Here is a 15604-nt window from a genome sequence, read left to right on the forward strand (position 1 = left end):
TGCATTACCATAGTTTGACACCCAATAGCCGATGTATTTTTCGTGCTGGGGTGTCCTTAAACATTCATTCATTCATTCATTCACCATTTTCACCATCGCAGGATAAAGCAGATATCTTAAGACAGTAACCAGTTATTCCCTATTTATCCCACAATCACTGTATTCATTGGCTAGATACATGTGTATGATGACTAGATAATTTCTCAGTGAGAAATTATGATTTTTATTTTCCCCATTAAGAGTGCCTGCTGGGGTAATAAATATACTTGTACCTCTACATTACAGGTTTCATATGGGCAGATAAACAGTGAAAGAAGGTTATAGTCAAGAACAATGAGTACACAAAAAGATTTCCATACTAGAACCATTAACCATTAGTTTCGAAGAAAATTTGCCAAGGTCTTCAGACTACTTCAAATTCACTGAACAGAGATTTTTTTAATACAATATATATTTTTCAATTTGTAATTTATCTTTTATTATATTTTGAAGTGCTTCAATATTTAGTCGGGACTTTTGAATTTTCATTCTATAATTGTAGTATTTTACATTGATAATTAACCAATTAACCAATTAAAAAATCTGTATTTTTTATTTATAAGTCCAAACAAAACTATATTTTTGTCCAATGAGATGTATTCACCTTTTGCTTGTAACCAATATTCAACAGCTTTCCAGGCTTCAGCAACTTGTGTACAATTATAAAACAAATGTTCCAATGTCTTTGGCTGCAGATAACAAAAATTACAAATATCGGAAGCTATGTATTTTATTTTATGTAAAAAAAACTATTTGTTGCTATAATTCTGTGTCAGATTTTTATACTGGAACCACAATGAAGACGGGTCTTTTAAAACTGAAAATGGTATGCTGTAATAGTAATCCCATATTTGTGGAAAGAAAGTTCAACCCAATTTACAATATTTAATTTCTGAAGTAGTTAGGCCTATTGCTTCATTCCTGTTTATTAATTGGTATATTGCTTTACTTCCTTTTGCATCTTTTAGAAAAAATCTTAAATTCAAAGGGAAAATTGGATTGTTTAAATGTTTTTATTTTGCAAATAAATGTTTTGATTGCTCTTATTAAAGTGGCATAGTCTAAAAACATATTTTATATTGTACCTTGCTTTACACACTTCATAATACTACGAATCATAATCCATAAATTATCCTTACACATTCAGTAAATCATTATATTTGATTTGTTCATGATTCTAATCATATCATGAAAAAAAGGAGAAAAAAAACCCCATTGTCTAGTAGCAGTACAAAATTGAATTCCTCTGACAAGAGTTGAGCAGCAGTATACAAAGTAGGAGCTGGCATTACCAGTTACAGTAAGGAGCCTGTTCTAATCCTGTCATTATATTGGAGCATATAAATTAAAATTGAAATTGCCTCGTGCTGTATTATCACAAATGTTAGTCCTAATTTATGAGTATGCTCAAAGTGAAATGTGTTCCACCCAAAGGAGAACCACAACATAAAACTGTATGGCAGTCTTTACTCACAAATATACAGTGTTCAAAACCCATAACAAGAATAGTCTAAAACGAAGACTAAATTAACAATGATAGCAATTAGCAATACAAATATCATTAAGATCAGGTTCGCATGATGTGCAATACCGGTAATGTTTGCATGCAAAGTGTTAGTATTTTTGTTCTGTGATGCCATTTTGCTGCAATCTTGGAAATAAATCCTTGTCATATATTTCTTGAATATATTATTTTTATTGGGTAGTATTGTTTTTAATATCTCAGTATGTAAACCTAGTGATGACAAAGCATCACGGTGTAACAGGAAATCCCTCCTGAAAATCATTCCCCCCAGCGGGTAAATATCCTAGGAAATATACCCCTCCACTGAACTTTTCCCCCCTCCTCAGTTTTGTTCATGATTGTAGAGTGGGAAATCTCCTAGGGGTTATATTTCCTAGGAAATATACCCCCTATATTGTAACGCAAATTTGAAACGAGTGAAATATTTCTTTAAATATGTAATTCTCTCTTGATTATACTGTGGATATATATCCTAGTGTGTGGTATATTTCCTAGGATATTGGCCCCAACTCCCATATAATCAAGCAAATGGAATATGTTTAAAATATGTAATTCTCTCTTTATTAAAGTATGGGGATATCTCCTAGGGGATTAATTTCAAGAATATTGGCCCCTGTGGGAGGGGATGTTTTTCCTAGGAATATACCCCTCTCTCTTCCCCCCCCCCCGTCGTCATACAAATTTTAATGTTATAATTGTCATGTGAAATAAATAGAAAATATTTAATTCTTTCATGGTTATAGCTTCCTAGGGGGTATATTTGCTAAGATATTGGTCTCCTATGAAGTATGATTTTTAAATATGTAATTCTCTCATGATTGTAATGTGGGGATACACATGTATATGGGTAATTTCCTAGGATATTGGCATGTTGAACAATGTCCAGCAAACGGAATATGTATAAAATATGTATTTCTCACATGGTTATAATGTTGGATATCTTCTTGGGGATATATTTTCTGAGATATTAGCCCTGGGGAGGGGGGGGGGGGGGAGTGAAATTTTTCGAGGACATAAACCTCTCATATTGCAATGCCATTGTCAAACAAGTGAAACCATTTTTAAATAAGCAAGTGAAATATATTAAAATATGTAATTCTCTCATGATTGTAGTGTAGGGATATCTTCTGGGGGTATATTTCCTGGGATATTGGTCCACCCCATATCATACAAACGAAATATATATATAATATATATATACTCTGTCAAAAAAGAAACGCATAGACGAAATAGTAATGGAATTATCTCTTTAATACAAAGTGGCATAATTTTGTTATTTATGATCGTATCACAGTCAAATTTGACATGAGTATGTGACAATGTTCTTGCTATGGACTGACGGCAGTGGAGGCGTTGCACGAGGGCGCTGAAATCGGTACCTTGTGTGGTCAGGAGCAGCAGCAATCATTGTGTGACATCTCCTTGGCATAGACTGAACGAGTCTCTGAATCCGGGCACGTGGAATCCTAGCCCATTCTTCCTGCAGTGCATGTGACAGTTGCGGAAGCGTCTGAGGCTCCGGGTCACGCTGGCGTACACGTCTGTCCAGTTCGTCCCATAGATGTTCAATGGGGTTGAGATCTGGCGATCTTGATGGCCATGGCAGCACATTAATGTTCTCATTCTGGAAATCCATTGTTACACGTGCCGTATGCGGCCTGGCATTGTCCTGCTGAAAGAGCGTTCCGTCGATCCAAAATGGGAAGCATGTGATGGCGAAGAATTTCATCCCGGTAGCGTAGAGCTGTTAGGTTGCCTTGTACGAACAAGTTCACTTCTGCCGGTGTATGAGATGATTCCCCTCATCATGACACTCCCTCCACCGAATCTGTCAACTTGTGCGACGCAGTTGTTGGCAAAACGTTCATTGCGGCGTCTGTAAACACGACGTTCATCACGTCGCTTTAGAAGAAAACGTGACTCGTCGCTGAACCATACTCGTCGCCAGTTTCCCAAGTTCCACCCCTGTACATTCGTGCACCAGCGAACACTTAAATGTCGATGTTGATGTCGCAGGACGGGGCCAACATACGGTCTCCTAGCCTGTAAACCAGCTTCTCGAAGTCGGTTCTGAATGGTTCTCAAACCAGGTATGCGTCCAGCAGTGTTCGTTGCTGTGGTAGTTCGGTGACGCAAGTGCAGAACCCGGATGCAGTGATCTTGCGTTGCAGTTATGCGAGGTCTTCCATTTCTGGGCCGGTCTTCAGCTGATTGAAACTGCTGGTACCTGTCCCAGAGGGGGTTATAGAGAAGGGACGCCTGCACTGGCAAGTGCAAGGGAGCACCAGCAGTCCAATGTTGGTGACAGGCGGGGTGTAATTGGTGCTATGGAATTTTGAAAGTCCCGTAGGATTATGTCAAAGAGAAAGAGGTGCGCGTTTACATGAAGAAAATTTGGCGCAATTTTGATGGTCTTTCTAATTGAAATAGTAAGAAGAGCCAATAGGTTTTGCTTTTAGTATTCCGAATGTGGCTCTTTTTTTATGACCGTCTTGGTGCTGTAGGGTGTCTCCCTAGGTTGCCCGTAGGGCCCTTAGAAAGGGCCTGATCTCTTCTGATCGTGGCATGACAACCCAGGGGAGACTCGAGCAATTGTGTTGGTCGGACGAGGTAGAGGCGGTGATGGAGAGCTTGATGTTGGATGCTGTTGCCGTGGAGGTGGAGTAAGTTCGTCCGTGTTGCCCAAGGTCCTGCCAGCGCCGAGGAAAGTTTTATTTTGGGTTTGGGTGAAGGGGCTGGTATTCTTTTGTCCAGTCCCTTCTGGGTGCAGTGCAATGGTGTACTCAGAGCCGGTTTCTTTTGTCCGACTCCTTATTGGAGTACGTGCTGGGCCATTATTTTGGTTTTTATGTAAGGACGGGTGCATTGTTATCATTAGTATGTTGAGAATGCATGCGGTGTTCGTGTTTACCTATATTTTGTTATGGGGTGCTGGTAAGATAGGGTTGGAGGTTTGGGGGGTTGATGGGGTAGGGTTTGGGTTCTGGGTCGGGATGGGAATGAGAGAAGGTAGGGTATCAGTATGAGTGGGTTTTTGGGTTAAGTTGGAGGAAAGAGTGAGAGTAGGAGAGGTGGTGGTAGCGGTTGGAGTGATGTTAGAGGTGAGTTTTTTCTGTTTAGACTGAGTGTTTAGGCGTGAGAGGGAATTGTTTCTACTACCATATACATATAAGTGCGTTTGAGAAGGAAATTGAGAGCAGAGAGGGGATAGTCTTGGAGGTGGAGGTGGTTGTTTGGTTGAGAACGACTTTATTGGTGGCAGTTCCGACTGGTTTGGTGCCTTTAACTTTGTTTTGGTTGGGTTTTTGCAGTTTAGTTTCAAGGAAATTGACTGCGCGCTGAATTTTGGCACTTTTTACTGGAGTTATTTTATGGCTGGTTAATCTTTTGTTGGTTACTGATCTTGGTGGTACATAGCTTCTAGGTTGTTTAGTGATCTGATTACCTGGTCGTGTTTGGGGCCGTGGTTGGCTGTGGGATTCTTTCCCGGTGTTTGGTTTGTTGGGTTTAGGCTGGCTTCTATGATTTCCCAACTCGATGCCGTCATTTTGGGTGTCTACTAGTCGGTCCGTCGTGGCTCGCTGGTTCATTTTTTTGACAGTGGCCACGGCGGACGCGGTTATTTCGATCCTGTCCACGGCGGACGCGGTTATTTCGATCCTGTTCACGCTGGTTTGGCTAGATGTTAGGTTATCCACTCTCTCCTTGACCAGCAACGAAGTTGGACGTTATTTCACGCGCTCTCGACCTAATAGCCCCCCCCCCCCCCCCCCCCCCCACTGGGGGGATTGCTCGCTAGTTATGGATCACTGTTAGAGTACCGCATCGCGTACACCGGGTCACGGGCTACCGGTGTATGGCGACGCGGCTACAGCCAAGAGGAAGGGAACTAGGAAGAGAAAACGTGCGCCTCAGGCAGGGACAAAGCTGGCGACTCAACCGCCAGTGGCGTCCCGTCTGCATCGCCGCCCCCACCACGACCAAACCGGACGGATCGACGGGAGGCTGACTGTTTAGATGCGGGAAGTGGAGCAGCCAACCAGTGCACCGCGACCAGCGTCACCTGTTCCCGCTCGTCGTTCGTCTGCGTCGAGACCCCCACCTACGGGGGACTCCGCGACGGCGACTCTGGATGTTGGGGCTGTCAAGAGGAAGGCCGTGACCCCCCCCCCCCCCCCCCGGGGGGACCAACCAGCCAAGACGCGGCCTTCTACTTCCTCTTCGGGTGACTGGAGAGTGGCAGCGCGGAAGATCAAAGACCAGTACTCTAAGTACTTGGTGGGAGACGTCACGGACCCCGACAGACTGCCAGGCGGGGTCTACGAGGAAAACTTCAAGACGTTTCCCGATGACCACCAGGTCGCCATCCACACGGTCAAACTACGGGGAGTGGAAGCTATAGTAGTGACGTCGCGCCGGGATGATCTTTACCGACAGGGATTTCTCAGCCATGACATGGATAACAACACCATCCACAGAATCATGAAGATCGTCACCGGCGCCCAGTACCCACAGGTAGTCCACTGCCTTAGCACCCACAGCTACAGGAGACTGGTGCCTCACTTTGAGGAGAGGAACATCATCACCTCCCCGTAGATGCCACTCGCGTGGACGTATCAGTCGGACTTTAAACTTTTAGATCTGCATTCAAAATTTTATGTCGAAATTACTTCTTTTTTTAAAATATTATTAAATAGTCCGATCCTCTCTTCTTTCTCTTATTTAATTTTGGACTGTCCTTCTAAAATGCTCCAAATTATATAAATATTCGGCCGAGCAGTCAATTCTTTTTTATTTTTGGCTTGTAACCTTTTTAAAAAAAATAATTATTTAATCTATTAACTTCTTTACTAATTGCCATTTTCAAAATTCTGCCCATTTTCACCCCCCCCCCCCTCCCCCCTCCATCCTGAGTCGGGCCACCGATCTTATCGGAGGTCAGACTGGATGGGCGTGTTCGAAACCCTAGTGGTATATGGGCACGTTAAACTAGTTATCATCATCAACATCATGTTAGGTTATCCGTTTATTCTATTAACTTTTTACTAATTGCTATTTTCAAAATTCTGCCCATTTTCAACACTACTCCCCCCCCCCCCCCCCCCCCCCCACACACACACATCCCGAGTCTGGCCACCGATCTTATCTAATTTCTTTTTGACCACCCGATCTAATCTAGCGACCAAATTTAATGAGTAGAATTTTCTTTATTAATTATATTAGAGATGCGCATCAAAATTTTAAAGGCCCACTATTTAATTTTTGGATGTAAATTTCAAAATTGTCCCCTTAAATTTTTTTTTCTGTCCCGGGACAAGCCCCTGGCTATCCAGAGACAGGCTCCGGGACGGACATGCTCGAAACTCTAGTGGTGTATGAGCATGTAAAAATTATTCACGGTCGGTATAATTGACCGCTGCACCGGAGTCGGCGTCCGTGGAGTGGAGGTCGGTGGTACCACCCTTGGAGGCTGGCACATCGCGATGTCCAGGCTCGAATACGGCTGATCCGGGGATGCAGGCGCCGATGGCGGTCGCGTCCTCTCCGGCGAACTCGGTAGGGGCGGCGACGCAGAAGGGACCGCCGCTGGCGGATGAGCCACCAGCTTTGTCCCCCCCCCCCCCCCGAGCCGTCCCTGGCACGGGTTTCTTCTTCCTCCTTCCTCTTCCAGTCCCTCCGTTCCTCTTCTTTGGAGATACCAAAGACACAGTCGCCCGTGTCCCGGTATAGGTAACCCGGAACTCCAGTAGAGCCCCAAAGCTGGCTATCAGTCACCCCAGATGGGGGGTGGGGGGCAACTCGAGGTAGGTAGGTAGGTAAAGTTTTAACGTGCATATATACCACGAAGGTTTCATGCACGCCTATCATGGGCTTAATCTCTGACTTTAAAGTGGGCAGAATTTGGATGATGATGATAACTAGTTTAACGTGCCCATATACCACTAGGGTTTCGAACACGCCCATCCCCGAGTCCGACAAGATCGGTGGCCCGACTCGGGATGAAGGGGGGGGGGGGGGGGGGGGGTTGAAAATGGGCAGAATTTTGAAAATAGTAATTAGTAAAAACGTTAAAATTAAATTTAGTTTGTTTAAATGACGGAAGCAGTACTTTTTTTTATCAGATACCTACCACACTTGGTCCTGCTTAGATATCACCTTGGTCTCCAGCAACATGGCGGCTGGTTGTGGGTGGGAGGTACTTGATGACTTGGGTAGCGACCACCTACCAGTTAAGACCACTTATAATACTTTGGACCTTTGGACTAATAAAAATATATTTAAAGATAAGTGGAATTTTAATAAAGCTAATTGGTCTAAGTTTGGATATCTTTGTGCTAAGTTCGATCATGAGCAGATAAGAGATAGTAATGTTGATAAATTTAATGATAATTTAACTTCAGTTATTATTAATATTGCAAAACAAACAGTTCCTACTTATTCTTGTAAACAGAAATATAAATTAGTCCTTTGGTGGACAAAAGAATTGGATAAACTTAAAAAATTAAGAAATAAATGTAGAATTTTTTTACAAAAGGCTAATACTGAGGAGAATATTAGAAAACTTTAAAGATAGTAAATTTAAATTTAAACTCAGTATTAGGAAAGCTAAACAGGCCTCATGGACTCAGTTTTGTGGATCTCTAAACGAGAACTCAAAGGTTAGCGAGGTGTGGTCGAAGATTAAAAGGGTGAAAGGGAAATCTTCAAATAACAGAAATATACTTAAGAATAATAAATCTTGTATTACTAACCAAGATAAAGCAAATATATTAGGAGCTACTTTTAGTGATAATTCAGCTACTAAAAACTATACTAAAGAATTTCAGACTAGGAAAATTAGAATAGAAAAAAGCAGTCCTGTCCCTCAAGAACCCTGCTCCCAGAAGGATGATCTTCCTTATAATGCACCATTCACATTGCAGGAGATGACCAGTGCTTTTGGTGGCCGAAAAGCCTCAACTCTGGGCCCAGATAATTTCAGTTATATCTTTTTTTTAAATATGCCCACCACAACACTGAGACTTTTCCTGGAATTATTTAATTTGATATGGAGGGAGGGGCACCTTCCCCTTAAGTGGAAACACGCTGAAGTGTTTGCTCTTCCTAAAATGGGTAAGGACCTCTCCCAAATTACAGACCTATATCTCTAACATCAAGCGTTTGCAAGACCATGGAGTGCATGGTTAATACTCGCCGTATCCACTTTCTGGAGGTAAATAATTTATTGTATATTTTCCAGAGTGGTTTTAGAAAACATCACTCAACCATAGATCACCTTGTACATCTTCAAACCGAGGCAAAAGATGCCATACGGAATGGACACAAGGTGGGAGGAGTGTTTGTAGATATAGAAAAGGCGTACGACATGGTCTGGCAATGCGGGTTGTTGATAAAAGCACATCAAATGGGGATTAAAGGAGTGATGTTCTCTTTTATTTTTAACTTTTTGGAAAATAGAACATTCGCAGTTAATGTTAATGGTTGTTTTTCCCCCCATTTGTACTTTGGAGAATGGTATCCCACAAGGCTCAGTGATAGCGCCTACTCTTTTTGCAATTTTTATAAATGATTTGGCTGAGGCACTTATCACTACTAATAAAAGTAATAAGACTAAATTAAGTATCGGTCTCTTTGCAGACGATACAGCCTTCTGGAGAGTGGCAAATAAATATGATGACCTTCAAAAAGATCTCCAGTCGGATGTAAATAATTTGGCTCTTTGGCCTAGAGCTTGGGGTGTTACCATATCCAAAGCCAAAACTAAAAGTATTGTATTTCATAAAAAAAATAGAATTTAAAGCGGCATGCGATCTAAAATTAAGATTTAATGAGGTTATTATTAACCAGGTGCAATCGGTCAAATTTCTGGGTGTAATCTTTGACCACAATCTTAGTTTTGGAGAACACATCACTGAGGTGACCGGTAATTGTATAGTATATATTAATCTATTAAGGGTTTTATCGGGCACACCATGGGGCGCTGATAGGACGACTCTGCTCATGATCTTCGAGGCATTTATTGTGTCCCCCCTGCGCGTGCTGTAACCTCACCGTGGTGCAGGGATGTAACATTCTCTTTGAGAATGGCCAATACAGCACAAAATTGAAGTTTTGAGTAAAATTCAGTATCCGTAAAATTCTGTGATATTTGTGTTTTTGCACAGTTCTTTACACTGTTTTTGTTTAAACCTTGAATTTTTATATTGATATTGATCATCACTTTATTTATTTGCATTACCATAGTTTGACACCCAATAGCCGATGTATTTTTCGTGCTGGGGTGTCGTTAAACATTCATTCATTTATATTATTGTGTCCAGACTTCAGTATGGTGCTCAGGCCTTTGGTTGTGCCTCCCAGACTCAGCTTAGAAAACTTGATGGCGTTTATGGTAGAGCACTCAAGATATTGTTGGGGGGCACTATCTGTATGCCATATGACAGTGTCCTTGTTGAGCTGGGTGTAATGCCTTTGGCCCTTAGGAGAATCAGGCAAGGACTTAAATATATTAATAAGATCAGAAGCCTTGTACCGGACTCTCCAGTCAACAATCTTAAACCTGTTAAAATAAATATAAACAGAGATAGAGACATATCTATTGTTTCACAATTAAATTACTATGCAAATGACTTTGGAATTGTTGGCCTGCCACTAATTAGAATTAAGGTTAGTATTGACCTTCCGTGGCAGGTCAGCACTCCCAGGGTACAATACCACATCAGGGAAGAGATTAATAAAACAGATAACCCAAATTTTAAGAAAATTATATTTCAAGCAGTGGTTGGAGAATTTTACCCGGATGTGATACAGGTTTATACAGACGGGTCAAAGGATCCAACCACTGGGAAAACAGGTATGGCCTTTATTATTAAGAATTTTGAATTATCTAAAAAAATCTATAGCTATTAGGGCTAGGCTATCAGATAATATCTCAGTTTATACTACAGAATTAATAGCCATACTTTATTCCCTGAAGTGGATCGATAGATACCATAAAAATAATAGCCCGAATAGATATGTTCTCTTCTCTGATAGTCTCAGTGCCCTACAGGCAATCGATGGAGCCCATAGTGTTAGACCTGAAATTGTCCAAAATGTATGCAAAATTTATAAGGATATTGTTGCCAAGGGGATTGACCTTGTCCTTGAGTGGGTCCCGCCGCATATAGGAATTGCGGGCAATGAGTTGGCGGATGCTAATGCTAAGAAAAGCTTGCACGACACCACTGTCGGTGTTTCAGTTAATCATAATTTTAATGAGATAAATTCTATAGCTGAGCCACACTTTGTTCGCCTGTGGCAGAACGAGTGGGACCACAGGACCAGAGTGTGGCATGCTTATATTAAACCAAAGGTGACCAATCCTGGACCAGTTTCTTTTAATGTTAAAGTTACTAAAATTATTGCAAGATTAAGATTGGGTGTCTCTTCGGGCTTAAATGATTTTAGATTTAAAATTAGAAAGATAAATTCACCCAGTTGTTTAGTATGTCATAAAATTGAAGATGTACAACACTTTTTGGTTGACTGTACTAAACATAGCCAAAATAGACTGAAACTGGTTAAATATTAAAAAAAAAAAAAATACTGAATTTAACTCTTTTAATATTTTAAATCCAACAATAGAACATAAGCCAGTAATTGACAGGTTATTGGTCGCCTTTGTTTATCAAACTAAAGTTAATATTTAATTTAAAGAAGATTTAAAAAGAAGATTTTTTTTTTTAAACGGGTTCCCCAGGGGAGTCACTGCTAAGGCATTGTTAGATTGGTGCAAAAGTGACTCCCCGGTGGGGCACCTTCTGGAAATAGGATAGGCCATAGGACGTAAGCGGTTTAGGCCGTAGGGTGAATTAGGGTTGTCCAGGGGATGGCTCTCCCCCCTCCGCCTCCCCCCTCCCCCCCCCGGGTTTTGGCCACACTGAAGTTCCCGATAGGACGGATGTACTCTCATACTTTTTCTTTTAATTAATAAATAAGTAATGTTACCTTTTTATATAACTATAAAGAAACTTCCTGTGGCACAGGCCCTAACCTCAACCTACACCTCCACTCCTCATCCCAAATAGGGCTTAACTATTTTACTTTGGCTGCCCATCAAAAAATAAATATTAAATCTTCCCCCTATTTTTAGTTTAATTTTTAGCTTAATTTCAAAATTGCCCACTAATTTTTTCTGTCCCAGAGCGGAGCCCTGGCTTTCCAGAACTCGGCCCCGGGATAGACATGCTTGAATCCTTAGTGGCATATGAGCATGTTAAATATTATCTATCTATCCAATCATGTCCGGACTAAGAAATTAAATCCAAAAGTAAGTTTGACTAAGAGGTTTTAAGGTGATTTGAGCAATTGAACGGGCGCCAAAATGAAGTGCGTTGGACTATTTTTAAACAAATAAACATAAATTTTTGAGCCGCGGCCAAAAATGTTGAAGTCCAACTAAGGCCAAAAAGGAGGTTACCTGTCCTAGATAAGGTTGGTCTACGTTGGCGAGCTTGGAGACTCCCGGAGGTTCGGCAGAAGATGTTGTCGGTTGATCAGAGCACGAACTACAGTTCCGTACGTGGGGCCGCAGACCACCCGGATCACCCTGTGCAGGTTCCGGTTGTCCAACTTCTTATAAAGTATGGCCTGTCTGAAGGTCTGCTGCCTCTTGTGCGTCACGACTACGGCGTGTTGTTGTCCAAACAGCTTGTTGTGTAGCTCGTACTCGCTGCCATGAAGAGTCTTTGGATCCTCTGTGTCCCCCTGCACATACTGATGCAGCGTCTTGTGCATCTTGGCGATCGCTAGAGTCCATTCGTCTTCCTCGGGTGTGGGGGTGGGGGGTGGGTGTGTGTGTGGGGGGGGGGTGACTACCGCCGCTGGTGGTTTCATCTTGGCTGGTTGGACGGTCGGTGAAAACGCCTTCTTCTTCAATGGGGCCGGAACAGCGACAGCAAGTCCTGGCGCCGACTCTACAGGAGCGGTCCGTATAATCGACCGCTGCACCGGAGTCGGCGCCCGTGGCGTGGAGGTCGGTGGAACCGCCCTCGCAACCTAACACATTGCTATGTCAAGGTTGGAGTACGGTTCATCCGGGGATGCTGGCGTCGATGGCACTGGCGTCCTCTTCGGTGGTGACGGTGGGTGCGGCGACGCAGAAGGACCCGCCGCTGGCCCCCGAGCCGCTCCCGGCGCACGTCACCACCTCCCTCCTCTCCGCGTCTTATTTACCGAGTCACCATACACCAAGGTCACGGTCGCCCGTGACCGGTGTACGTGACTCGGTACTCTAACAAAGCTCCAAAGGAAGCGATCATTCCCCCACCAGAGTTGAAAATGGGCAGAATTTTGAAAATAGCAATTAGTAAAAAAGTTAATAGAATAAATAAAATAAAAAAATAATAATAAGTTACAAGCCAAAAATAAAAAGAATTGACTGCTCGGCCGAATATTTATATAATTTGGAGCATTTTAGAAGGACAGTCCAAAATTAAATAAGAGAAAGAAGAGAGGATCGGACTATTTAATAATTTTAAAAAATTGAGTAATTTCGACATAAACTTTTGAACGCAGATCTAAAAGTTTAAAAGTCCGATCGATATGTCCACGTGAGTGGCCTCGTTAAGGCCGTTTGGGTGCACAGCTTATAGGGACAAGATGGGTTGCATCCCATCAAGAAAACCCCTAGATTGACAGTCGATAGACGTTGAAGGTGTAGTGTTGTGCTGAAATACAGATCTTGAGAAGCCGGATCCGTCTGAACAAAGAAATGAATGATTCCACACCACGAGATAGCATTGTGTTAGTCAAGTCGTGGTGTCCGTTTAATGTATTTGTGAACATGCTCAAATAATTATTTATTGGTATCATCATGGTCATTAAATTTTCGATTTCTGGTGCTACTGCTTTTATTAAAAGATGAAATTCGTTAACAATTTTGTATTTCCGCTTTCAGACTATTTCAAAGATCAATTGTTGAATGTATAAATGACATTTTAAACACATTTTTTCAAGCAAAATATATCGGTTGGTTCCTCAAAGTATAGTGGACAGGTTTTTCAACCCTAGGTGCATAGTACGCTGATGACTAAGAAGTCGGGAGCAATACCATTCATTATTTTGAAGATAGTACATAATTTCTTTGCCTTTCGGCGTTCGGCGTTCAGATGGTGTAACCGATCCTGTTTCTAAATATAATGCGTTTCTAGATGCAAACAGTGGTAGACAGGTTATTATCCTTTTGCTTCAGGTTGAACTTTTTCTTAAATTTTCAGAATCTATAACTGAGTACCCATCCCAAACTTCAGATGCATAGATGGGATAGCACATACCACGGCCTTTGATATATCAGTCGTGGTGCACTGGCCAGATTGAGAAATAACTCAATTGTAGGCTACTTTCATTCGCTCTGTCACTATTAATCAGCTAAGCTATTAGACTAAAAAGTTCCACTTCAGTTGGGGAAAAGTTGTAAGCATATTCATATTTATGAGCCACCGGCATATTTTGGATACTAGCCTATATTACATATAGTAGGCTATATGCATGTATGCCTACATAATCTGTCAATAATTCTTGTCATTATGCAGCATTGTTGTATTACTCCTTTCAAACCAGCCATGTATTCATCGACAGCTAGTAGCGCATTCATTTACTGTAACCAAAAATGAGCGACGACCGACAATAGATAATTGTTACTGCGAGCGACGTTCGCGACCTATTTTATGAGACTGTTCAACAAGTAAGTAAAGCACTTTTCTTTGGTTGCGTTATTCAAATTGAATAAGAACTGTCTGTTTAAAAATATTGATATGCTTTAGAACCGAATGCCATATGCTCACCGCAACTGGTTCACCCATGATATTGTTGTTATTGGTTATTAGGCTACTTTACAGGCCCGTAGCATGGTGGACATTATGGATTATGGAGGAGGGGGGGGGGGGGGGGGGGGGGGGGGGGTGGATTGAATGAGGGACTTGAAGTTGAAAGGTTATTTGCTCGCTACTGTAACTCTCGCCGTTAATATCAATCTGTTAGTCTCGCTACAACTTTTACATTCAGTCGAGATGTTAAGGTTATAAAAAAAACCAACCCCCCAAAAAAAAACCCAACCACCCCCCGCTACGGGCCTGTTTTACAATATTGAAACCGTGATGACGATACTGACGTACAAATAGCTTTTCATGGCAAGCATTTATATGTACATGGTGATCGTCACAGTAGGTAGCACTATACCAATTAATTTCCGGCTGGGTCGAAGTTCGAGGTGCACCGACTTTTGATAGAGAAGTTAACACCACAAGTTCTGTGATTGGTTATAAATGTGAGTGTGTTGGTTGTAAAAAAATTTAGTTTCATCTGGGCTAAAAATGTATACAATTTTAATTAATCTAGTACCACTGTGTCAAGTAGCCTTGTGCTTGGAACATGTATGGGGTACATGTCAAAAAAAGTACTAAAATTCTGTGCGAAACTAGGGGTGTTGTAAAAACATCTGGTTATACCGAAAATGAGCCATGAAAGGTACCATTTTCTGCAGTTAATACTTTGAGGTAGGGGTTGTAATACTGATATTTATGGGTCATAGTTTGGTTGATATATTGCATATAGTGTTTTTAAACACAAACGTTAACATGGTCGCCTATGGGATTTGAATTGGTATAGTCCAACCAGTAGGTACTCTTATTTATTAAAGGGCAATAACTCCTACTAACCCGGATGTTCTGAACTTGAGCCATATCTGTGGCTGCTTTTGTACGTGTTATTACACAATGGTCGTCCAAAGTGTCGTGTATGCTGCGCTGTAGTAATCTACAAACGAGTAAGTAAAGTAGTTTTGCAACCCAAGCGGTTTACATATAGATTGTAATGATTTAAATCTGTGTTGCCGATGGAACATCTGTTTTTTTTCTATCTACAGAAGGTGACAGTGACACCATGAATGATCTTCGGACCATGTCATGTTATTGACTCATTCACATTATTATTCATGTCATTGGCATGAATCCGGGTCGTTTCACCCTGACACCATTTCGAACCCTGTGTTGTTTCACC

At 41.7% G+C, this 15604-nt stretch overlaps 1 protein-coding gene and 1 long non-coding RNA gene across 2 annotated transcripts in view; one reads left to right on the forward strand and one right to left on the reverse strand.

Annotated features, from left to right (window-relative positions):
* Window positions 1-9772: 9772 nt before the first annotated feature.
* On the reverse strand, window positions 9773-12207 carry LOC121384501. The gene is made up of 2 exons (XR_005959402.1): window positions 12027-12207; window positions 9773-10124 (listed from the first exon to the last, which is right to left on the reverse strand). It is a non-coding gene; the product is annotated as an uncharacterized LOC121384501 (long non-coding RNA).
* A 3056-nt stretch (window positions 12208-15263) lies between these two features.
* LOC121382877 (putative glycerophosphocholine phosphodiesterase GPCPD1 homolog 2) overlaps window positions 15264-15604 on the forward strand; it is a 51583-nt gene continuing 51242 nt past the window's right edge. Inside the window, exon 1 of the mRNA XM_041512548.1 lies at window positions 15264-15371. The gene's annotated coding sequence lies outside the window, so the exon portion shown is untranslated. The remainder of the gene's footprint in view (window positions 15372-15604) is intronic.

The sequence above is a fragment of the Gigantopelta aegis genome, chromosome 10, assembly GCF_016097555.1.
Source record: "Gigantopelta aegis isolate Gae_Host chromosome 10, Gae_host_genome, whole genome shotgun sequence".
NCBI lineage: Eukaryota > Metazoa > Mollusca > Gastropoda > Neomphalida > Peltospiridae > Gigantopelta > Gigantopelta aegis.